The sequence below is a fragment of the Gossypium hirsutum genome, chromosome D08, assembly GCF_007990345.1.
Source record: "Gossypium hirsutum isolate 1008001.06 chromosome D08, Gossypium_hirsutum_v2.1, whole genome shotgun sequence".
Taxonomy (NCBI): Eukaryota; Viridiplantae; Streptophyta; class Magnoliopsida; order Malvales; family Malvaceae; genus Gossypium; species Gossypium hirsutum.
Window position 1 is genome coordinate 57,681,803 of NC_053444.1, and position 27,797 is coordinate 57,709,599.

Below are 27,797 nucleotides of genomic sequence, written 5' to 3' on the forward strand. Positions count from 1 at the left end.
AGAGAGGTGGAGACCCGAGACGCACACATTCCATCTTCCATACGGATAGTGTACCATTACTTTGGAGGATGTGCAGTTACAATTGGGATTGCTGGTAGATGGGTCCGCACTCACTAGGTCCATTCAATTTGTTGATTGAAGAGTCGTATGCTACGATCATTTGGGTGCGATTCCAGATAATATTTACGGAGGTCAGATCGAGATAGGCTAGTTACGAGACACATTCTCGGAGCTGGGTAATAATTTGACTAAAGTAAAAAGAATAGGGTATGCTCGGGCATACATCATTGAGATGATTGGAGGTTATTTGATGCAAGACTTGTCACAAAACCTCGTACATTTGAGATGGCTGCTGAAACTCGTTGATTTTAGAACAGCTAACAAATTTAGTTGAGGGTCTGCCGTGTTGGCAACATTGTAGCGGGAGACGTGAGGGGCAACGCCACCAAATAAAGCCAAAATCAGAGGTTGCCTATCACTACTATAATTATGGGCTCAGTTTCGCTTTCCATTTTTACGTCTTCGAGTGAACCACTCATATACATTTCCACTCATAACGAGGTAAAATTTACATTTGATTTTACAATTATTACATAAATTTAAAATATAGTTGTATGCTAAAAAATATTTAATTAGGTGAAACCATTCGCGAGTTATGTTGGAATACCTACCGCTCTTGAAGATATACGGCTTCTATTAGACCAACGGTCGGAAGCGCAAGTAAATATTAAATAAAATATAAATATATAAAATAGTCATTTCATATTTAGTATTTAGTATTTAGTATTATGTATATAACTAATATTTTTATCATATTCATATAGTTTCAATGGACACCATACGAGGATTCGACAATTCGAACAGTAATTCCAGATGAATTATTTTAAAATCTGAACATTTGACATGTTAAGGTCTCATTAGTCAACTATGCTACTGTCGAGATGCCCTAGACGGATAGAGTGTTGCGGCAATTTGGATTCCGACAACCAATTATTGAGGCACCTAACGTGCTCGATGATGAGCACAAAATCAACTTACGGTAAATGAATACGAATTGGCCGGTATTTTTCTCGAAATATATCAAAATTTGGGAAATCGGTATGATTATATACCTACTCGCGAACCGATTATCGTTCCAGAGTTAACGTGTGCGCCGGATTACATGCCATGGTTTAGGATCCATGGCAAGCCATATTTGCTGTCGGAAGAGAAGAGGCGTTAGCAAATCCGTGTCGAAAGGGAACAAATGGGCCCTTTAAATCCAATGAGAATGGATAATGTCACGGGCCCATCAAAAACACCCACACAATCACCGAGCCTAACGCCTCAACTGATGACACTTACACCACAACCCCTTCAGATTATGCCAGGTGCATATCTTAGCCCTTTTATGTATCCTAACCCTTATATGTTTCCTTTTTCCAGTCATATACCAGGTTAGAATGCATGACCCGATGTATCTCATTTCCCAATGACTCCGACTCAACTCCTGATATATAGGCCATCGTCGCTAGAGAGATCGCACGAGTCACCGTCTGAGAGCTCATCTCATTATCAATCCCCACCGCCTTATGGGATTCAAACACATCCGCAGTGGGTGATGCAAATACCTCCACATTCTTTATTCTATCAAGGTGGGTCATCCTCCCAACACCTACAATTGAAGCAACCACAACCCTCATTGGGAGTTGAACCAAGGAGGAATCCAACGCATAATCGTCGACCACCCCCATGTGGCACTGATTCTGACCAGCACATACATTGATTTTTTTTAAATATATTTGTGTAAACTTTTTTATATTGTTTCATTTAATAAAATAAAAGTTGTTTTTAATATTTTAATAGTAAATTATTTTTATATTTTATTTAATAAAATAGAAGTTCTTTTGAATAAGGTAATAGAAATAATGCAAAATAGTTTCATTACATCAATTATCAACTATTTTGGTTTGGACATGATCAAATTGTATGACCTGGGTTCCTACACCCTCCGCACAACTTCTGTTGGTTCGTTCTTTCCCAGATATCCAAATTATTACATATTCTGCTTTAGCAAGGTTAATCTTTTGGTTTGTGACACAATTCTCTATTCGGTAACAACTTAAACGGAGCAAGTGATACAGACGGCCACTTATGTTCATCTGGGACCAGCGGGAATACGTGTTTACACACATTGTACATGTATTCTATTTTGTACACTTCGTCGACATATCTCATGGGATCCAAACAGAGATTCTGACAAGCTATAATTACATGAGCGCACGGATAACGAAGTGCGTCAAACATCCCACAGTCGCAAGTCCTATTTCCTAGGTGCACACGATATTGCCCGCCGGTAATACCTTGGTTCGGTCTGTCAAACTTGGTCACACGAAATTATAGGTTGTCACAATCGTGACACACTACGTACATGGTGTCGGCCCGAGCCTTCGCCTTGTTAATTTCTTACAATACCTTCCGGAACCATACATGGCCTCCCTGCATTTGACCTTTATAACTCGCTGCTTGCTTTGGAAATAATGCCGCCAAAAGAAAATATGTCTCTTGCACAACCGAGGTTATCGGTAAATGATGCGTTCTTTTTAGAACAGAATTTATGCATTCAGCCAAGTTTGAGGTCATATGATCATATCGTAGGCCGCTATCGTATGCTTGTGTCCACTATTTGAAAGGTATGTTACAGAGGTAGTCTGCGCCTTGTTCGTTAACTGAACGCAAAATCGTCAATATCTCATAAAAACGGTCCTTATTGATCTCGTGCCCTGCTAATATAAGTTGATAGCGAAAATTACATACCACTATTCCATTTAGAATAAATTGAATATTACAAACAAAATTATATTAATAGAGATTAAATATCCATGTTGTCACTTGCTGTCATTCAGTGATAGACTGATATTGCCCGTAGTAGTTGAACGCAACGTGCCTTAGACAATACCGATGGTGTGTGCGATCTCATAGGCTTTCTTGCCGCTCAATTGCGACTAGTATTCCAGTGCCCCAATTCGATATAATGCAGATATATAGTTAGGGGCATACATGCCTCCTTAACCTAAAAAGAAAGAAATCACAGTCATCACCTAATTCCCCCGGTGTTATTGCAAACGCAATTGAAAGGATTCTTCCACTGCTATCCTGTGCCACAGCTAGCAATAGCCGATGGGTATATCTACTATACATAAATGTACCATCAATTTGTACCAATGGCTTGTAGTACACAAATGCGTCACGACATTGCTTAAAGCTCCAAAACAGATGCTTGAACACTTGGCATCCATGGAGCAATCGGTCTTTGTAGTACGCAGGGCTCGTTTCAAGGTCTGTTATGCAACTTGGGACGTACCTCTCTAGCACCTAACACCACTGCTACACCTCATTATATGAAGCATCTCACCCACTATGCATATTTTCTAACGTCTTTTGCTTAGCTATCCAAGCCTTGCGGTAAGATGGCGTGTACCTCAATTGGTTACGAATATTGGCAATTAAAATCAACATAGAAGTCCTGGAATCTTCCTTCACCATCGGTAGTATTAAGCTAACTATCATACCTGAATCCATCTTAGGATGATCTTATGAAACACCTATCAATGAAGTACGTTAAATAATGCAACATTAAGTAATAACATTATTATTCAAAAACCCTAAACACTCGGTGATACTGTATTGGCAACACAAGTATGTGGACCTTTGTACTTTTTTTTATCTCCCACAAGCTTATCTTTTTCTTAATCGAAACCATGATTTTTCATGAACATATACCGTCTTGCACTACACACTTAGCCTCGAACTTCTCAGATTTGGATTTAACCACGTAGTTGACCTCGTGATTGATGCTATGTTGTTTCAATACACCAAGAAAACTATCCTTACTGGAAAACTCCTTACCAACTTCCAATTCACCTGAATTCAATGACGAACTTGAACAATCACACCTTCTGTGTGGTAACTTTAGAAACTCCAATGCATCATCTGTTGATATATCGACATTATGCATGTGGGCTGGAGGGGAGTACGCTCTGAATCGCGAATCTTTTTCTTCTTCATCTGAACCCCCTTCAATGTCTTCAAGTTTGGATGGAATAGGATTCGTTTCAAAAAATAATGCAACTTCTGCACCATCGGGGCCGGACTCTCTAGGTGGATTCGCATCAGACTCATCATCTAGCTCACCATCATCTGCAATGTACGAGGTCCCCTCGCCGGTGGATGTCGTAGGGAGTATATCATCCCTTCTTGTAGACGTTTCGTAACGTCTACAATCATATGTGGATTGCCAACCACTAGAAGTTGATGTCATTCCTCAATACGTATTTCCAGCATCGAACATCGACCCACCGATGTGCATGTTCCATCCACTAATCGAGTGTCATGCAGGAGTTGTGTATTTCATATTGCCACAAAAAATGAGCGCTTTCGTGTTCTGCCTCCTACTAATGGAGTGTCGGGCATGGGTCGTGTATTCTTCTCGGACAGTAGTAGATGTTGAAGTCATAAATGCTTCATTTGGCGATGAAAATTGTACATATAACTCAAGATAGGGTGATCCACTAGCGAGATAAGTCTGCACCATCGCCTCCAAGCCACCATCGCCTCCAAGCTACAACCACCTTTGATATCAAATGAGTCATATGTCATGGGATAAATCGAAGCACAAAATCGATACTTAATAGAAGAAACCCTCATTGGCGTCGTTCCTAAGATTTTGCGCCTAATTCTTTTACGAAGTTTTGTCAAATCTATGTTTTGGTTAAAAACCAGTCACGTTGTGTTCCCTGATAAAAAAATAACACCATTCTCGGTGTCACAGACCTCACCATCATAGTAAATAATAACACTAATACGTTCACTCATCTTCAATTTCTATTCTGCTTAGCCTGTCTAATTTTTCTTACTGTAACTTATGCAACCTGATAATAAAATTTGGCTCATTTATAGCCTAAGGCCAAACAGGAACTACTGTAGAAAAAGAGCATCCACGTGAGAGCTTGTTTCATCAATTTTGCTGACAGTACATCCTGCTTTTTGACACTATTTGTTCAAAACCGTCTTCTCAAAATTTATTTTTCAAGAACTACTGTAGAAAAATAGCGTCCACGTGAGAGCCTTTTTCATCATTTTTGCTGACAGTGCATTCTGCTTGAAGCGTTTTTGACACTATTTGTTCAGAACCGTCTTCTCAAAACTATTTTTTTAGGAACTACTGTAGAAAAATAGCGCCCACGTGGGAGCTTTTTCATCGATTTTGCTGACAGTGCATCCTGCTTGAAGCGTTTTTGACTATTTGTTCATAACTGTCTTTTCAAAATTATTTTTTTAGGAACTACTGTAGAAAAAGAGCGTCCACGTGGAAGCTTTTTTCATCAATTTTGCTGACAGTGCATCCTGCTTGAAGCTTTTTTTACACTGTTTGTTCAGAACTGTCTTCTCAAAATAAATTGAATATGGAACTATTGTAGAAAAAAAGAAATCCTTATTGTCAATACAATTTTTTCTAAACCCTAAACCTTAAACACAGTTATTTTAAAAAACTAAACCCTAATTTAATTAATTTCTTAAAAACCCCAAACCCTAATTTAATTAATTTATTTAAAACCCCTAAAACGTAATTTAATTTTAAAAAAATACTAAACCTTAATTTATTTTTTAAAATCCTTAAAACCCTAAACCAAAATTATTTTAACCCTAAACCTACAACCCCAACCCTAAATTAGTTTAACAAAACTCTAACCCTAAAAACCCCAAACCAAAAAACCCTAGGGACTAAACATGCAAAAAACCCTAACCTAAGAAAAACACGGAGCAAAACGCGCCCTTGGGGAAGCGATTTTGCCACGTTAGCAAAGCGCATCTGCGTCAGCACGTTTTTTGATGACATGGCAAAATCGCTCCCCTAGAGGCGTGTTTTGCTGAAATTTCACCCAAAAATGCTCCTACATGGACGCGTTTTGCCATTTTCGGCCTATTCTGGTAAATAATGTAAAAATTGACCCATTTTTGTAAATAAATTTAGAAAAGGGCCTTTATAGGTAAAATAGTAATTATAAAAACTATATTTTTAAAAATTTTTCATCAAAACAAAAATAATTATAAAAAGTAACAAGGTTAAGATTTACACTTTAGAATATTTGTTTGAGAAAAAACGTTTTGGGCTTTAGCAGTAATTTTCAGCCCATAATCTAATCTCGGAGATATAGTTTCGGCGTTTAGCAGTAACTTCATTGGGCTACCTTCAAATTGAAATAATTCGTTTTCTATTAGGCCTGTGGAGGAACAGTTCCCCATCATCATGGTGTTAATGCATTTTTCGAGATTTCAACTTAACAAATATTCGTTTTCTATTAGGGGTGGAATATATTTTATTCAAGTTAGTTCACGATTTTGACAATTATTCTTTCATTGAAGCTTGAATTTTTTTTGTCTGAGTTAATCTTCGAACTTAACAATTGTTTCCACATTAGAATTTGAATTTTTTTGCCTAAGTTAATCTATTTATATTTCCTTAAAAAAAGTTTAAACCTCTGGTAATGATGCATACATACATGAACATTTCCTTTTGCATTTTAGATGGTTGAATTAATGTCAATGAGATCTTGACACAATTGGCAAAAAATAGAAATCATGGATCTCAAGTATAAGACCCATCATTCACAATAGGTGCAGTTCATGGTTTTAATCTAGAGTGTTCTAGTTCTTAATCTATTTATGTTATAATAATTTGATTCTACTCTGTAACTATTCGAATAGTCTATTTATGCCGTAATTACTCAAACATATATTTATATTCATACTTGAATTGTATTGTACTTGTAACAATTAAAAGAATTGTAGGTCTAAAATTAAAAAGTAAAAATTAAAGGAGAAATAATTTTAAAATTGAACCTAATATCAGTCAACATTTTATAGCAAGGACTATTCTCAGGAAACAGAAAGACAAAGAAGAGCATTCAACAACTGCATCATGGTTGGTTGTTTTTTATTTTATCTGAAAGAAAGTTAAAAGAGTTTGAAATCAAATGCTTAGAAATTTGGTGGCAACATGATGCATTGCTCTTCTTGTTTACCAATTCATGCAAACGCAAACTTCACCCTTTTGATTTTCTTTTTTAGAAAAAGGAATTCAATGGAAAAAGTTGAGGCACACTTTACCTTAACAAAGTATTTTATTTTTATTTTCAACCACATAGTCAATGTCTCATTATTTAATACTGGTTTTATATGAGTGAATATTATTTTTTTATAAACATATATATTTAAAATTAAAAATTAATGGAAAAGGAAATAAGATACTTATAGAATGAAAATAATGGAAACTATAAAAAAATTAAAAGATATTCAAAATAGAAGAAAAAATATAAATAATGGAAAAAGTGATATAAGGATAAAATATAATATAAATATTTTTTTTAATTTAATGAGTTAAGTCACATGGTAATTATCATTGGATTTGGGTGTAATTGTTTGTAACTATACAAGGGTGGCATGTTTGGGTAACCATTGTAATTTGTGGTCTCTCTGAATTGGATGTAATTGGAGTACAGTAATTAATCTAAATACAGTTAAATTCAATTATCCTATGGCTTTCCAAACACATAAATAAATTTAATTAAAAAAATATTTTTATATAAGTTTAAGTTATACAAAATTATAATTATATTATAAACATAAATATGTATGAGTGTTTGGGATAGTTATAGTAAAAAAATTCTAAGGTTATATTATTAATCTTAAAAAGTTATATTATAAAAAATATTTTGTGTATTTTATAAAGTTATAACAAAAATTTACATTATTTTAATACTAAAAATTTCTAAAGTAATGACCAAAATGTTCATCTAAGTTTTTATAATTAAAGTTACAAATTATTTGCAATATGAATTCAAATATAATGTGATAGATGTTACTTATGCAAATATAAAAAGTATTACGTCATATTATGGGATATGATACTGTTAGAATTGAGTGACCCAAATCCTTATTTAAATAAAATACAATGGTAAAATAAAATAAAAGTAAAATTCATATAAAACTGCACTTCTTTTATTTTATTTTAGAATAAGGTTTTTAAACCTTATTAAACTCTATCTATTTGATATTGATTAGAATAAGGTGTTTTAATCTTACTACTCTAAGGTGTTTCACTCTTACTACACTCCTATTAGAATATGGTTTTACAAGCCTATAAATAGACATAGTCTACTCATCTTGTAATCATTCGAATTCAACATAGTGAATTATCTTCTCCTCTACCCGTGATTTTTTTCCGAAAGGGTTTCTACATAAAAACTTGTGTGTTTTTTTTTGTTTTTTTCTATTTTCTTTGCGATACATTGTCATTATCGATATTTTATTTTTCACAAGCTGGTATTCGAGCTTCCGGGTTGTTCATCTCAATCACGATAATGGCGTATTTGAAGTATAAAATTCCGCTGTTGGATTGTAACATTAGATTCGCGTTGTGGCATATAAAGATACAGACAGTTCTTGTGCAGATGGACTTAGAAGATGCCCTGCTAGGGATAGATAAGATGCCTTTGACATTGACGGAGGAAAAGAAGTGGCGTAAAGATCGAAAGGCGTTAACACAGTTGCATCTGCATTTGTTTAACGAAATTTTGCAGGATGTGATGAAGGAGAAGACCGCTGCTGTATATGGAAGAGGTTGGAATAAATATGTATGTCAAAAACTCTAACTAGCAAGTTGCATATGAAGCAGCGTCTTTATGCTCATCGTTTGGAGGAAGGTACGTCTATGCATGAACACTTAACAGTGTTTAAAGAAATTTTGTCAAACTTGGAGGCCATGGAGGTTCAGTATGATAAGGAAGATCTAGGGTTGATTTTACTGTTTTGATTTTCCCCATCTTATTCAACCTTTAGTGACACAATTTTATATAATCGTGAGTCTCTCACAATTGATGAGGTTTATGATTCTTTGACCTCGTATGATAAGACGAAGCATCTTGTGGTTAAACTTGACTCTAAGGGAAATGGTCTCATTGTTTGTGGGAGACAAGATCGGAATGCTGATGAAGATTGTGGAATGACACAGGAACGGAATCCTCGCAGTAAATCTAAGAGTAGATCAAAGTATTCAAACAAAGGTAAAACTTGTAACTTCTGCAAGAAGAAAGAACACATTAAATCTGAGTGCTATAAGCTGCAGAACAAGATCAAAAGGGAGGCTGCGAATCAAAAGGGAAAACAACCAAAAAAATTCGGTGAAGTTGATGTTGTAGAAGACTACAACGATGGTGAACTTCTAGTCGCTTCTGTCAACAATTCTAAAATGAGCGATGAGTGGATCCTTGATTCGGGAAGTATTTTCTACATGAGTCCCAATCGGGATTAGCTTACAACTTACGAAACAATGTTTGAAGGTGTTGTTTTGATGAGAAATAATGCTTCGTGTAAAATCGTAAGTGTTGGAACGATTAAAGTTAAGATGTTTAACGAAGTTGTCAGAACACTTAGTGATGTGCGACATGTTCCAAAATTGAAGAGAAATTTGATTTTGTTAAGTACTCTTGATTCAAAAGGGTACAATTACACAACTGAAAGTGGGGTTTTGAAGATTTCCAAAGGTTCCCTTGTTGTGATGAAAGGACAGAGAAAAACTGACATGTTATATGTTTTCCAGGGTTCTACTATTACTAGTGATGCAACTATTGCTTCCTCTTCCTTGTCAGATGATGATATTATTAGACTTTGACATATGCACCTAGGGCATATGAGTGAGAATGACATGACAAAATTGAGCAAAAGAGGACTTCTTGATTGTTAAGGAATTTACAAACTGAAGTTTTATGAGCACTACATTTTTGGGAAGCAAAAGAGAGTTCGATTCACTAGGGGAATCCATAACACGAAAGGAATGTTAGAATATATTCATTCTGATCTGTGGTGGCCATTCAGAGTGCCTTCGAGAGGTGGAGCTAATTATATGCTAACTTTTATTGATGATTTTTTCAGAAAAGTTTAGGCCTTTTTCCTGAAGTAGAAAAGCGACGTGTTTTATGCATTTAAGTCTTGGAAAACTATAATTGAAAAACAGATAGGAAAACAAATAAAACACCTCCGCACAAACAATGACTTAGAGTTCTGTTTTGATGAGTTTAATGAACTATGCAAGTCAAAAGGATTGTGAGACACTTGGGAGTTCGCCATATTCCATAACAAAACGACGTTACAGAACGAATGAACAGAACGATCATGGAGAAATTTTGATGTATGTTGTCGAATGCTAATTTATCAAAGTCATTTTGGGCTGAAGCAGCCTTTACTGCATGTTTTTTGATCAACCGATCTCTATTTGTTGCCATTGAGAAAAAGACTCCACAGGAATTATGGTCCGGTAATCTTGCTGAATATTTTGATTTAAAAATCTTTGAGTGTCCTGCGTATGCTCATGTTGATAATGGGAAATTGAAATCGAGATCCATTAAATATGTTTTCTTGGTTATAAAGCTGGTGTAAAAGGGTATAAGTTATGGTGTCCTGAAAATAGAAAAGTTGTGATTAGTAGAGATGTTTTTAATGAAACTAATATGCTACCTAATTTATCTATTAAAGACTCTTCCAATAAAGAATATCAAAAGCAGTAGAGCATCAGATTAATGCAGAATCTACAATAGAGTAAACTCCACAAGCCAATAAAGAAATTCAAAATAGAGTTACTTCTTCACCACAATACTTTATTGCCAAAAATATAACTAGAAGAGAGATTAAACCTCCAAAGAAGTATACCAAGGCTAATCTAGTTGCTTATGCTTTAAATGTGGCTGAAGATATAGATGCAAATCAAGAGCCATCTAATCATTCTAAGGCGGTTAACTGTGAAGATTCAGAAAAGTGGATGTTTGGTATACAAGAGGAGATGGAATCACTCCACAAAAACAGAACATGGGATCTTGTGAAACTTCTTAAAGGCAAAAAAGGTTGTTTGTTGTAAATGAGTGTTTAAAAAGAAAGAAGGGACTCCAGGAGTTAAAGAACCCATATATAAAACAAGGTTTGTTGCAAAGGGTTACAGTCAAATTCCAAGAGCGGACTTCACATATGTGTTCTCCCCAATTATGAAGCATAGTTCGATTCGAGCTTTGCTTGGTATTGTGGCCATGCATGATTTGAAACTTGAGCAGGTAGATGTAAAAATTGTATTTTTGCATGGAGAACTTGAGGAGGATATTTACATGCAACAACTAGAGGGTTTTACAGTCTCAAAAAAAGAGGATTATGTTTGCTTGCTGAAAAAGTCCTTTATGATTTGAAACAGTCACCAAGACAGTGGTACAAGAGGTTTGATTCCTTTATGATTTCTCATGATTTCAAAAGAAGTAGCTTTGACAATTGTGTTTACTTTAAGAAAAACAGTGATGGTTCTTTTGTGTATCTACTTTTTTATGTTGATGACATGTTGATAGCAGTGAAAGATAAATGAGAGGTAAGAAATGTCAAAGCCCAACTAAGTGAAGAATTTGAGATAAAAGATCTGGGACCAGCAAAGAAAATACTTGGTATAGAGATTCTTAGAGATAGAAAAACAAGTAAATTGTACCTAAGTCAGAAGGGGTGCATTGAGAAAGTTCTTTACAGGTTCAATATGCAGAGTGCTAAACCAGTTAGTACTCATTTAGCAGCCCATTTTAGACTTTCATCGGCTTTGTTTCCATAATCAGATGATGAGATCGAGTACACTAGAAAGTAGTTCAGTGGATTTTAAGATACTTACGAGGTACTATTGATGTTTGCTTATAGTTTGGAAGAACTAGAGATGGAGTCATTGGGTATGTTGATGCTGGTTTTGCTGGATACCTTGATAGAAAAAGATCTCTCACAGGTTATGTCTTTATAATCGGATGTTATGCAATCAGTTGAAAAATCACTTTGCAAACTACAGTCGCTTTGTCTACCACTGAAGCTAAGTACATAGTGATTACTGAGGCTTGTAAAGAAGCCATTTAGTTGAAGAGACTCTTTACTGAACTCAATGAAAACCTTCAAATCAATACAGTATTTTGTGACAGTCAAAGTGTCATCTTCCTTACAAAAGATCAAATGTTTCATAAGAGAACAAAGCACATTGATGTTCGGTATCATTTTGTTCGTGATATTACTACTCGTGGTGATATTATTGTGAGCAAAATTAGTACTTATGAAAATTCTGCAGATATGATGACTAAGTCACTTCCCATAACCAAGTTTGAGCATTGCTTAGATTTGGTTAATGTTTATTGTTGAATTTAAACCTTTAAGGGATTTTATGGAAGAAGTGGAGAACTTATTCATTGAGAGTTCGCAATGAAGAACTCGTGAATTGAGAATTCGTGTCAAGGTGGAGATTGTGTAACACTCCTAACCCATATCCGTTACAAGAATAGGGTTACGAAGCATTACCAAAACTTATCGATCAAACAGACATAAATTTAAACATTGATATCATATAATATTCATATCAAAAACCAATTAAATTCATACATAATGTCCCTTATTTGAGCCCTCAAGGCCCAAAATACGTCTTAGAAACAAATCGGGACTGTTGAAACCATTTTTATATTTTAAAAACAGGAATCTATTTTTAAAATGGAGTCGCCACCAATCTTTTATTAAGGTGTGATCGGATCGCCTTAAAAATAATTTTTGGTCTACGAATTTTGAGAAAATAAGTTCGGAAGTCGATTACGCACGAGGAAGAGTTAGCACCCTCGTAACGCCCAAAATTGGTACCGAATTGATTATTTAATGTCTTAGTGTCGAAACTTGAAAAGATTGTTAAATACGATCCCATGAAATGAAAGCTTAAATAATTGAATTGGTTAAATGGACAGACCCATTTCAAAGAAATAGACCGCCACACTCAGTGAGTTAGAGTGCAACAGTTTAATCTTCGAAGTTAGATTCGTCCCTTTTAAAATTAAAAAAAAAACATTTTTTAAGAAGGATATTTGATTATTTAAGTCAATGGAGAAACCAGAATCCAGTAAGTTAGGGTTCAGTTTCTCGAAATTCTTAAACATCGAATATTGCCTTTATTTTAAAATCGAGATAACAAAATATCGTATCCAATAAGTTAGGATCCAACATTTTGAAATCTTAAGAATTTTATTTTAATAATCGTATGATTTTAATAAAATGAACACTTGATTATCTAAATTCATCGAGAAGAATTGAAGCCCAGTAAGTTAGGGCACAATTCTCTCGAGAACCTATGAACATCAAGCTTTTTTTAAGGATTATGAAATAAAACAATTATAAGCTTTAATTAAATTCAACTCTTACAAATGGAACATAATTGAATAACGATACATATAATGTAAAAGATAAATGACAATTTAAACTTAAACTAGAAGCAACTAAACGAATAATAGATAAATGCAAGCATTGACCTTAATCATATCATACAAACATCCACATTAATAATTTAATAACCTATAAAACGAATAAAATAAATAAGGTTTAAGAAGTAAAACATTTATATATAAAAATTATGTAAAAAGGTTAATCCGAAATTAATGATATACTCTATATACGTATGTATGCTAAAAATAACTTCATATTATATATATTTTTAAAACAATATTGATAAATTTAAAAAATATTGATAATAATTTAAAAAAATGTATTATGTTTTTTTTAAAAAAATTGTACTAATAATAAGTTTGAAAACAATATCATACTAAATATCAAAATAATGTTAGAAAATGAATTAAAATAGGGATCAATTTATAAAAAAACATTTTTGAAGACAAAATTAAATATAATAAAACAACCTTGAAAAATGATAACAATAATTATAAAAAAATATCAATGAATTTAAAATTGGAGCTTAAATAAAATTTGAACAAAAAGGAAAAAACAAAATTAAATAAATATATATAGTAAATTCAAAATGTCAGTATATAATGAATTTAAAAGTATCAATAACAAATTAAAATAATAATTTAATATATCTTAAAACCATGGTAATAGTGAATTTAAAATGTTATCAAAAGTTAAATATAAAAAATTATGTTAAATTTTATAATAAATGAAAGTAGGACTAATTATAATTTAAAATATTGTTGAATTTTTAAGAAAAGGAAAACTAAATTTGTATTAAATTGAAATCTATTTAGACCTTGAAGGACCAAATCAGTAATTAAACGCAAACTTGAATATTCCACAATCAATCACAGAAACGGCACCGTTTAAGTTTGGATCTAAATGAATACAGAATCAAATATGCGGTACAAATTACAAACAATTAAAGAAATTAAATCATAATTCTTGTAAACACGGAAGGACCTATTTAGCAGATAGACCAATTAGTCCAGTATGCGCGGATCCTACCCTGGATCGGGTCACCGCTGGATCTGGTTGTCAAACGACGCCGCTTTGAAGCTATTATGTTAGCAACAAACGACAACGTTTCAGTCCCGTGTTTAAAACCAAAATAAAACCTAAAAAAAACCTAACACTTCCACTTTTAAAAAAACTAAACCTAAACTCCCTCTGCGTCGCTCGATGAACCAACTTCTCAGACCCTCCGATCCCCACTCAACTCCTATGACGACGGAAGGAGAGAGGATGCGGTCACCAGGTATGTCTCCCATTCTTTTACTGTTTCTCTTTTAACTATCGATTAATGAACACAAAAATCAGTAAAAGAAAGAAAAGAAAATGAAACTAATAACTAGCAAAATGAAAAAGAAAAGAAACCCAGAAATCACCTTTCGGTATTTCGATTTTTTTGTATTCAGAATGCGTCTGTGTTTAATACAAAGGGTTTTCGGTTTTTATATCCTCATTCGAAAAAGAACCGAAAAATCAAATAAAATAAATAACAAAAATAGAAAAAAAATCCTCATTGGTTTGTTCTCTGCTGTGTTTTGTTTGCGTTCGCAGGTACGGCGTACGGTGTCAGGGGACGTGGCACGTACGGAGGCTAGCTGGGGCATGCGTGGGGTAGAAGCTCGGCGCGTGCGTGGAGGCTACTGTTGCGGCGGCTGGAATTTCCAGAAACCTTAGGGTTTCTTGTGTTTCTGTGTCTTGGGCTGATTTGGGTCGTTGGGTATTTAGGCTAGTGGGCCGAATTGGGCTGGTAATTTGGGTAGTTTAGGTTAAAAGCAATTCGGGCCATGTTAGGCCCATGTATTTGGACTATAGACATTTAATTATTATTTTTGGTTTTTATTATTACGGGCCGGGAAAATATTGGGCCTTATAGGGACTAATTTGAAAACTCAAAGAATTTTTTGAAAAATAATAAAATTTTTAAAGCTGTAGGGTTCACACGGCTGTGTCCCAGCCCGTGTCTATACCTGTGTAACTCTCTCACTTGGGTCACACGACCAAGCCACACGCCTGTGTGCCAGACTGTGTACCCTTTCGAAATGGCCTCGCACGCCCCTTATGCTAGCCGTGTGTCTCACATGACCCAGTCACATGCCCGTGTGTCTGGCCATGTGGACTCAAAATATACCTTTAACAACAAGTTTACCATTCCCTGTAAGCTTACACACTAAGCAACTCAAAAATCATTTGTTTTCAATCTTTCAAATCACAATCAAACACATTTAAAACATATCAAAACAATCATCCTAGGTGCCTAACCAATATACCCTCATAGGTACCACAATTATATCATCAAAACATATCAATAAACATCAATCGGATCCAATTTGCAAACATGCCAAATTCAATCTATGTTACCTATTTCATGTTCATTTAAACATTAACTTAATCATGCCATAATATGACCTCAAACAAAAACACATATTTATATGTATATAACCATTCAATATTAACTTATAATCTTATTTACAAACAATCCACAAAATGATTAATATTTAGACGCCCTAGGCACATGTCGACACAAAAAGAAAAATATCACCACGTTTGAGTTCAGGACCGTTGTTGGATGCTAAATCGACGATCAAAATTAAGTACCTAACCTGCGCACGGAAAACAAAACCATACGCTGAGTAAAACTCAGTGGTATTTCTATAATCCGAATATTTAAAGATAAAATAATATAATATGTATAATAAAATGTTAAGCACAATTGAACATTTAAAACCATACAATACTAAATTTTCCATCACTTGCTATAGAAATAGCTTTTCACAATTTTAAACACATTTCATTTATGCAATTGCTTTATCCATACTATATTCAATTCACTATTCCACTTCATTTCTCATATCATTCCATTTCTATATCAATTATAAGAGTTTATTATTCATTTACCCCTATTAACATGACTCCGATTCGGACGGATAGACGGACCCAACCAAAACACGCTAGTTTGGTACCCAGTGCCTCATCAGATAATTCGAAGTAATAAATTGACACCTAGTGTCTCATTGGCTAAACCGAAGTAAATTGGCATCCAGTGCCTCATCGAATTAATCCGAAGTAGTAAATTGACACCCAGTGTCTCATTGACTCAAAGTCGAAGAAATCCCTAAACTTTTCCAATCCTATGGCATGCCATCTATATCTGACTCAGACCAATACAATTAATAGGGTTTCAATTCATTTTCTAAATGCAACAAATATCCAATATTCAAATTTCACATTAATATTCATTTCAATTCAAATAATCAATATATTTATAATATATATCATTTCAATCCATTTAATCAACTTTTAATTCAATTCAATTTAATGTCAAAGTGCCAAATACTCACCTCAACACTTGCCATATGTATTAAATAAAAAATTCAACAATTAATAATTAGATTCGGATTATAGAAATACAAACCGGAAATTTCGAGTTATTCCTTGTCGACTTTATCTTTCCCCTTCTTAGTCGAGGATTCCAGTACGACGTTAGCTACGAAATTAAAACAATTAAAATTCATCAATACAACACAATTCCATCTCATATTTAATATTTCAATTTATACTCAATATTAACCTAAATTCCAATTTAGTCCCTAAATCGAGACTAACTTTATTTCTTTACAATTAATCTTATATTTTCATACAAATTCCACTTTCAACTAAATTTAACTCCTTAAATTTACTTAAATCCCTAAATTTTGAATTTTTCACAATTTAGCCCCTATTACTCAAAATTTATAATTTATTCTACAATTTAATCCTTTTTCGTTTCTAACTTAAAAATCTATCAATTTAATCTCTAATACTAAAATTATTCAAAATAAACAACACGTAAAGCTTAATAATTTCTAAAATTTTGACATGGTTCAAGTAGTATTTAATACCGGGATTCCAAAACATAAAAATTACAAGAAAAGAGACTAAATTGACTAACCATTTGAGCTTGGAACTTTGAAACCCTAATTTTTCCTTCCTTCTTTCTTTTCTTTATTTTTCTCCCTGTTTCGTTTGGCTTTCTCTGTTTCTTTCTTTCTTTTCTATTTCTTTATTTATTTGTTTTACTATAATATAATATAATATAATATAATATAATATAATATAATATAATATAATATAATATAATATAATATAATATAATATAATATAATATAATATAATATAATATAATATAATATATATACTTAAATGTTAAGTAAATATATTTTATTATAATATATATTAAATTTTACATAGATTTTAAACTTATGCCTCCTCATTTAAGAAAAATGGCATAATTCCTCTTTAGTCTCTTTAATTTTTCTTTAATCTATAATTCAACTTTCACTCTATATGCAATTTAGTCATTTTACCTAATTACTCTTAATTCAAGCAAATTCACCTAACCAAAACCTAATTAACTACACAACTAACTTCGTAAAAATTTTTAATAAATATTTTGAGTCCGATTTACGGTAACGGAGTCTCAAAAATGCACTTTCCAACACCAGTAACAAGTGTACTCAAATCCTGCGTTCCATTTAATCTGAATATTCAATACAAAATTATAACTTCAACAATAATTCATTTCTGAAAATAGAATAAATATATAATACCATTCATCAAATCAATATAATTATTAAAGTTTAACTGTACGAACTTACCTGTGTTAAATTATAATATTTGTAAAAGTTTAGGGACTATTCCGCTAATTTTTCTTTTTAGTGAGTATCTACGGGATCTTGATCTAAAATATAAAATTACTCATTCATCAGCATATATTTCAGTTCCAATCCATTTCACAATTAACACCTTTTAATTTTTTGAATTTACATAATTACCCCAAACTTTTACAACTTTTGCAATTTAGTCCATTAACTAGTTAATCTATCAAATGAACTAATTTTTTTCTCAATTAATAATTTATCTAAATATTTTAGGCTATCATACAGCCCTTAATAAAATATAAATATAATATCAAACCCTAATATTTTAACCTTTTCACAATTTGATCCTAAAATCAATATTTAACAAAATCACTTTATAAAATCATCATACAACAAAATTAAAGCTCTAAATCCATGTTACTCATCTAAAAAATATTATATTCATCAATGAAAACTTTCAAAATAATAAAATCAAAAACTAAGATAAGACTTAGTTGGACTTAATTGTAACAATCTCAAAAATAGAAAAATTACAAGAAAATGGTAAGAATTGAACTCACTTGAAGCAAAAATATGAAAAACCAGATTAATGGCTCTCCTATGGCGTTTTTGGATAGATAATTGAAGGTGAAATATATAGAAATCTTTAATATCCAATTTGTTTATTTTAATTTCACTTTATTTATAATTTTGCCATGACTTTATTTTATTATTATTTTATTTCTTATGCCGCCTCAGCTATCCCATTTAGGTCTATTTATTCTTTAAGTCCTCCCTTGTTTAATAATTAATCCATTTAATCACTTGTTTCTTATAATTGGCAAGTTTTGCATCTTTTTCAATTTAGTCCTTTTTAACTAATTAACTATCAAAACGTTAAAATTTTCCAACGAAAATTTAATACTACCTTAATGAGACTCCGTAAATATTTATAAAAATATCTACGGCTTGGTTTGTAGAAATGAGGTCTCGATACCTCATTTTCTAAAACCACTTGAACCTAATAATTCATTATAAAACATAAATTTCTTATTCAAAAATCTTTCTAAAACCACATTTGACTCGTAAATACTAAATAATAAAATTTACGAGCTTACTCATCGGATTTGGTGGTCTCGAATCACTATTTTCGACACCACTGAAAAAATTGGGCTGTTACAGAGATTGTTAGAATTAAGTGTCCCGAATCCTTATTTAAATAAAATACAGTGGTAAAATAAAATAAAAGTAAAATCCATATAGAACTACACTTATTTTATTTTATTTTGGAATAAGTTTTTTTAAACCTTATTAAACTCCATCTATTTGATATTGATTAGAATAAGATGTTTCAATCTTACTACACTCCTTCTATTAGAATATGATTTTACAAGCCTATAAATAGAGATAAACTACTCTTGTAATCATTCGAATTCGATATAGTGAATTATCTTCTCCCCTGCCTGTGTTTTTTTCCCGAAATGGTTTTCACGTAAAAATCTGTGTGTTATTTATTTTTCTTTCTCTTTCCTTTGCGATACATTGTCATTATCGACATTTTATTTTTCACAGATACCATTTGAGAGAACGGAGTTAGACACAACACCAGGGATAGCTCACGAACTTTTTAATTTGAGATAGTCAAAGCTTCAAAATGTAGTTGAGAGGAAATTTGTTGTTCTAATAAAAGATTTCTCATATTAACATCACCTCAATATAGTATAAGAAAAGGTTGGATCGTATTAATATGTTTCATACTTCTTAACTTTATTCGTAGGTGGAATTGAGATGATCCATACTTTGAAGAGTATAGGGAAGAAGGAGATCTTGATAATTTTAATAATATAAATTCAAATTGAAATTATGATAAATAGTACATGTTAAAAGTTAAAGAGGGAATAATCCAATAAATATGAAATGTTAGAGCAATTAGATAAAGTGTATGTGGTTTTTATTGCTTTTGTTATTTTTATTAGTATCCATATTATCGACTATTTTCTTGGACTAACATATTACATATGACTATTTGATTTCAATTTTTGTTATTTGTTTAGAATGTTGTTATCGTTTTAATATTACTTTTTCAAAAAATAAATTATGTAACTATGTAATTACAATTTGTACCACCAAATATGACATAGGGAATTACATTATAATTATACTCCATCAACTAAACACGTCTAGAGAATTATAATTCTTTGTAATTACAAGAGAGTATAATTACTACATTGATAATTGTACTTTCATTCAATTACTCTGTGCTGTCCAACTAGACCCTTAATATTAGCATGTGTGTATATAACACAAATTCATTTAATCTATTATATAGGTGAAAAAAAGTCAAAAAATCATAATCTAGGGGAGGTCAGTAATTCGAACCACCAATCAAAGCATATGTAGTTAGCCCAAGTGGTGTCATGGTTGCAATGTATAGGCTACATATGTCTTGGTTGGTGGTTCGAATCCCTGCAGATCCATCCTCCATAATTAATATTAAGCATAATAATACTTCTCTCTTGAGCTTGTTGGTACCTATCTCCACAAACTGAGGTGACCCACTCTGTAAACCGTACAACAACTCTCCACGAAGGCGAAAGACAAAACCGTGACACAGAGACGATATCTTCAAAATAAAAATATAAAAATATTTTTTAAGTGAGTAGTTATCTTTAGATAGTTAGTTATTCAACAAATATACAACTAAACTTTAAAATTTCAAAAATAAAATAAAATAAATGGGTTCCTTCGATAAAAAGAGTATTTATCTTTTAATAACTAGTTTTTATTAAAATTAAAAAATTTCACTTCACTTTATTTTAATTCATTTAATAGGGGTGAGATAAAGTGTACCAACCATTTTATTATAACAAATATATTTATAATATAAATAATAAATGAAACTAGTTTATGGTAAAATATAGATATGAAAAATTAAAAAATATGAGTTTTTAAGTTTTATTGTGTGTATATTTTTTTATTTTTCAATATTAAAGATATAAAATGACGAGCATATTTAAAATAGTCTAATTTATTTTGTAAAGTGAGAATATTTTTTGTTTTGAACTGAACTGATACTCAATTATTGTGTGACTTCAACTCAATCAATATTTTTATAATAAATATAAATATATACTTACTATTAATAAAACCTTTTTAAATTTTTGTAGCTTTCTTTTTTTTTTTTTTTAATTTTTAATGTATAATAAGATATTAATGATAAGTGGATAGTGAATTGATAAGAATAATTTTCTTGGGAGGGGTGGTTTAAGGTTATGTGAGACTAATGAAATATTTGCTAATTGCTAGCTGTAAGCGTGTAAGTAAAAAGAAATGCCATTGACATTTTGGATCATATATTCTTTGACTTCCTACTGGTTTATAAAAATTTCTTAAGTTTTGAAAATTAGTATTAGTAACAATTTCTTTTAATTAGACCAGATTATATTTTTATATTTTCTCACCCATTCAACCTCATAATCAAAATTGAATAAAACCTTTGACTAATATTGATATCATACTTTTGATAATTATAAATATATAAGTTAAATATATATTATTGTTATACATTTTTCTTAGCATTTCGTTAGAATAGTTTATCGCCACAATAATGGGTGATGCATAGCTTTGTCACAATTTTTTAGTATCATTCGTGTACCATTTCTAGCGGATCCACACAATCCATAAAATATATATTGGGAAGAGCTTTTGACAACATTTACCAATCCATCACATCCATCATACACCTTATTTAGTCTCATCCATGTTAACTTTAACAATGCCCTAGGCTGACACAAGCTACATTATCACTGCACATGGGGAGAGGATAACTTAATGGTTGGGTTCCACGTTCAACCCCCATCCCCTTATAAATGCCTCTTTCTAGGTTAAAGAAAGGAACAACTTGACTCTATAAAAACCCTTCCCATAAGCTTCCTAATATAGTGGCTTTTTGCACCACCCTTCATGGTGCGAGCTACCCTTATCCTAGAGGCTTTCCTCTCATTCACAGTATGAACTACCATTACATTGTTTATGGAAATTAGCAAAAAGCTATGTCTGTATCCCTTAAAGGCTATATACACTAAAAGTAAAAAGGTCGAGTGCTCCCTATGGTTCGAACCGAGATAGATTCATGAAATGTGTTCAACCATCCCACTTGTTTGCAACCTCCACAATGGAGTACATGTAACGCCCCAAAAATTTATTAGTTTTAATTTGTGCAAGCCAATAATTTAATTTGGTCTAATGGATAGGTGTTGGGTGTGTGTAGGGTTTTGGGTTTGAGCTATTTTCCTTGAATTTTGTTAATTTTGACTCAATTTCTATCCCTGATCTTTCGGCTTAAATCTTATTTCCGTGTAAGTTATGATAGAATGAGCCTACTGGTTTGGTGGTAAGACATTTGTTAGCTTACCTCTAAGTTCATACAACCACCCATATCATGTTTTTTTTTTCTTTTCTCCGTGACTGCTGAAATTGTTATTCTTTGTTCCCTTCTTTCTTGATTTCATTTCCTTCTTTTTGGACTATTCTTGAATACCACCATTGGTTCGGTTGCGTGGATCGTATTCTATTCTCAGTGTAAGTTTCATTTGAATACTCTTTTGGTTTTTCATTATTGTTCTAGTTCTAGTTAGTTTTTGGGCAAGGTGAGATTGTTGGTATATTTTAAATTCAAAGTTTTGATTAGTATATTGTGACTTTTGATTAGGTGAAAGGTGCAAAAATTAGAATTTTCCAGCGGAATAGTTACGATTTTTGACATTGTTTTAGAGAAGTAAGTGTTTGAATTTCATATGAGGGCCTGAAAGTTGAGTTATGGATGTTAATTTTATATGGTTTTGATAGTTAATTTGTGAGATTTGATGAATGATTGTAGGTTTCGGAGTGCATAGTCATGTGGGTTTTCAAATGGACAATCATGTGTGTGATATAACCCAAAAGGCTTGTCGAAAAATTAAAAAAATGATAGAACTAGGTTGTTTTTCGAAGTTGCCTTGTGTCAGACGGCCATGTGTGATTTTGCAGCCCGTGTGGCTTGGCCGTGTGCTCCACATTGTCATGTGAAACTTTGCAGACTGCGTGGGTAAGCCGTGTGGACCACAAGAGCTAGTTTTTTGGGCTGTGTGGGCATTTTTGGCTAGTTTTTGGGCCCGATTAGGGGTTGTTGGAGGGATTCAAAATTTGGGAATTAATTATTCTACTATTAAATAAATCAATTTAATCTTTTTACTATTAAAAAGAATCAAATAATGTCAAATTTGAATTATGTTAACATTTACTATTTAACGGAGTTATATTTTGAAAGCTTTTTATGATATTATTTTATTGGGTATTGAACTGCAAATGAAAAAAATATTATTTTTAGGGTAAATTACACCAACAATCACTCAACTTTGAAGTAGCTGACAAAATAGTCACTCAGGTTTCAATTCAGTCACTCAACTTTCGAAAAATAATAAAATAGTTACTAACGTTATTGAAAAGTGACAAATTAGTCACTCATTAACATTTTCCGTCATAAGCTTAATGGGATAGCTGACGTGGCCAGTTAACTTGCCACGTTAGATGAGTAGTCAAAGGGTCAAAAAGAAAAGAAATATTATTGATTTAGGTAAAAAGAAGAATATGAGAAGAAATGGAGAAGAAGAAGAAAAGAAGAAGAGAAAATGGAGGAGATTCGTACTAGCGATTCCTAAGGGTCAAAATCCAGGAACTCAAAGACGACTACGCTTCCACAACACCAACGCCTCCATGGCCAACTCCTTCTACTACATCATGATTGCTGAGGTTCCCACCATAGCTATTGACCTCATTGAAATTGAAGTTAACTCTTTCATCCTCAACAACAAGTTCACCGCCTATTGACTGACCGAAGGAGTAATCACCGGAGACAAATAAACTTGACTTTGTATCACAATCGCACCAATCTTAAACCCTAGAACCACAGTGAAACTAACCCTAACGTCAACATTGCCATCGTTGATTTCGCCTAATAAAAGTGATTCTTCAGTAACATTTTCCATGTAAATCTCTGAGAAGCTATAATCTTTCTTTACCTGAAAGATTGAAACTTGTTCATGCATTGAAATTCCCAAGCAATGCAATAGCCAAAACCTCCTAGATATCTACAAAATTTGTGAAAAAAGCTTTATCTGGGAATCTACTGGAGGTAACTTGTAACACCCTTAACCCTTATTCGTCACCAGAACTGGGTTACAAAGCATTACCAAACTTTACAAATTAAATACGAACATTTCACAACCTTTGTTACACATTTTAAGAATCAATCATATAACACTCAAATTGTCCCTTAGATGGACCCTCGATGCCCAATATTCACCTTAGAAGTGAATAGGACTAAACCGGGTACTCAGGAAATTTTTCCCAAAATCTCAAAAATTTTCTTAGAAGTAGGGGACACACACCCGTGTGGCTGGCCGTGTGAGCACACCTGTGTCTTAGGTCATGTGGTATTTGAAGTAGGGTACATGGTGGCGTCCCCAGCCCGTGTAACTCTCTGACTTGTAATACATTTAAGTGCAGGGGTTACACGGCCAAGCCACACGCCCGTGTGCTAGGCCGCGTGTAAAAACCTGGGCATTCTGTTTGAAATTTTAAGGTATAGGGGACACACGGCCAAACCACACGCACATGTGGCTGGCCATGTGAGCACACCCGTGTCTTAGGCCATGTGGTATTTGAAGTAGGGTACACGGTCGTGTCCCCAGCCCATGTAACTCTCTAACTTGCAATACATTTAAGTGCAGGGGTCACACGGCCAAGCCACAAGCCCGTGTGCTAGGCTGTGTGTAAAAACTTGGGCATTCTGTTTGAAATTTTAAGGTCTAGGGGACACACGGCCAAACCACACGCCCATGTGTCAAGCCGTGTGTCACACATGGCTGAGACATATGCCCGTGTCTCTGCTCATGTGGACGAAAATAGGTCATTTTAAGGCCACTTTTCTCACCCATTTTGACATTAATTTGCACTCAATATTCACATACACCAATCTATCTCAACCAAGCAATCAATACAAGCTAAAACGTGTTCTCCACATGACATAACATCACAAATATTTCAAGTACTTATACTTACCTATTTAACTCATTTCATTGATTTATCAAATTCTACTACTAATTACATACATAAAAACATTTAAGATTCACAGCCACAATTGAAACTATTTCATTGCCAAACCAACCCTATACATGCCATATAAACCAAAATTTACATTGCAAACCGGATTAAACTGGATAGTGTAGCTTGATGTGTTGATCCGATCTCCTGATTACACGTTAATCTACAAAAACATTAAACAACACGAGTAAGCTTAATGAAGCTTAGTAAGTTCAATAGGTTAAACATTGATTTTACCGAACTTAATATAAAAAATTAAATTGTAAATAAATCATACATTTTTCCCTGTCAATTACAATATAATCATTAAACACACTTCCTTCAAATCAATATCAATAATAATTTATAAATCTTTTAATTCAATCACATAAGTCTTTTACCATTTCTTTCTGAATCGAAGAACGGCTTACAGATATGAGTACATCATTCTTTTTGTGCCATAGTCCAACTATGGTCTTACCCATGTATTGTCATGGCCCTGCCATGGTCTTACATTTGTAATGCCATAATCTAATTATGGTCTTATCATCAGAATGCCATAGCCCAGCTATGGTCTTACACATATATATATACTGCTATTTTAAACATTCAATTTAATTTTCATACTTTTACAATAAGTTTAATTTCAACAACAAAATATGAATAAATATATTATACCATTCTTAAATTAACACATAATCATGAAATTTTAACCATATGAACTTACCTAGGTTAATTTGTAAGACTTGCAGTAGTTTAGAGACTATTATGCTATTTTCTCTTTTTCACGTTTGTCTACAGGCTCTTGATCTATAATGTAAAATTATTCATTCATTAGCACATGTTTCAATTCTAATTCACTTCACAATTTATACCCCTCAATTTTCAAAATTTCACAATTACCCCAACTTTTATAATTCTTGCAATTTAGTCCCTCACCAATTGGCCCATCAAATAAGCTAATTTTTCTCAAGTAACACGTTACCTAAATATTCTAAACTATTACACAGCCTTTGATACATAGAAATTTCATAGCAAACCCTAATTCTTTAGTTCTTCACAATTTAGTCCTAAAATCAATTTCTATTGAAATCACTTGATAAAATCATCATATAACAAAATTAAAGCTTCAATTCCATGTTAATTCATCATAAAAATCTAGCACTCATCTATGGTAACTTTCAAAATTACCCAAGAAATCAAAAACTAATGAAATAGATAGTTGGATCTAGTTGTAAAAGTCTTAAAAACACAAAAATTTCAAGAAAAGATTAAGAATTGAACTCACATGTAGCAAAATATGAAAACCAACTTCTTAAGGGTTCTTCAATGGTGTTTTTGGCTGAGAATTATGAAGAAATGTCTAGAAATCCAATTTAGTCCCATTTTTAACTATTTAATTTAATTTCATTTCCAATTTTACCCCTTGTTCACACTAATTCTTTGATTTTTCTCTGCTTATGCCACTCAAGCCTTCCACTTTGGGCTAATTTGACCTTTTAGTCCTCCCTTATTAAACACTTAAGCTATTTAATCATTTTAGCAAATTTTACACCTTTTTCAATTTAGTCATTTTTAATTAATTAACTATCAAAACGTTAAAATTTTCTAACAAAACTTTAATACTATCTTAATGACACTCCGTAAATATTTATAAAATAGTTGCAGCTCGAGTTATAAAATCGAGGTCTCAATACCTCGTGTTCGAAACCACTTACCTAATAAATCTTTCTAAAACACAAATCACTAATTCAAAAATATTTCTAAAATCACACTTAACTCATAAATAATAAATAATAAAATTTGCAAACTCACTCGTTGGATTTAGTGGTCTTGAACCACTGTTTCCGACACCACTGAAAATTGGGCTGTTACACAACTAGCTTCTTTTAGGTCAAGTTCCTGAAAAAGGAACACTCCATTTTAGCATGGACAAGGTTGAGGTACTTAGTTCTGGTGAATCTAGCTAAAGAAGAGCTTGGGTTTTGAGCTAAAAATGATTTAGGGTGTACAGATTTTAGGGTCTTGAATGTGTTGAAATGTTGCTTGGGGTCAAGTCTTTTTGAGTCGGAATCTTTTGTGGCCTCAAAGTCAGGGGAGTCGAAGCCTTCCAACGTTGTTTTACACACAAAGGATTCAAATGCAAAGCACTTATGGCTTTCTCTTGCAAAAATAACTCCAGGTTCAATAGTTTTAGCACTTGCATCAAGATGGCTATGGTAGGAACCTTGATGATCACGATGTGGCGGAGGGCGTTGGCCATGGAGGAGTCGGTGTCGTGGAAGCGTAGTCGTCTTTGAGGTCCCGAATTTTGACCCTCGGGAATCGCTAGTACGGAGCTCCTTCCATTTTCTCTTCTTCTTCTCCATTTCTTCTCTTATTCTTTTTTTTCTCTTGCTTTTCTACTGTCCAAACTTTTTAAATGGGGTTGTTTAAATGACAACTAGTACATCGTCAAATGTCATGTCACTTTTTGTTACATCTGTAGCGAAAAATTATTAAAATTAGGACTGTTTTGTTATTTTTCGAAAGTTGAGTGACTGAATTGAAACTTGAGTGATTATTTTGTTAGTTACCCCAAAATTGAGTGATTGTTGGTGTAATTTAACCTTTTTTTTAAACCGTAAATATTAACTCAATTAAAATTTGATCTTATTTAATTCATTTTATTATTATAAGAAATAAATTAATTCATTTAAAAATAAAAAAAAACATTTAATCCAGGTA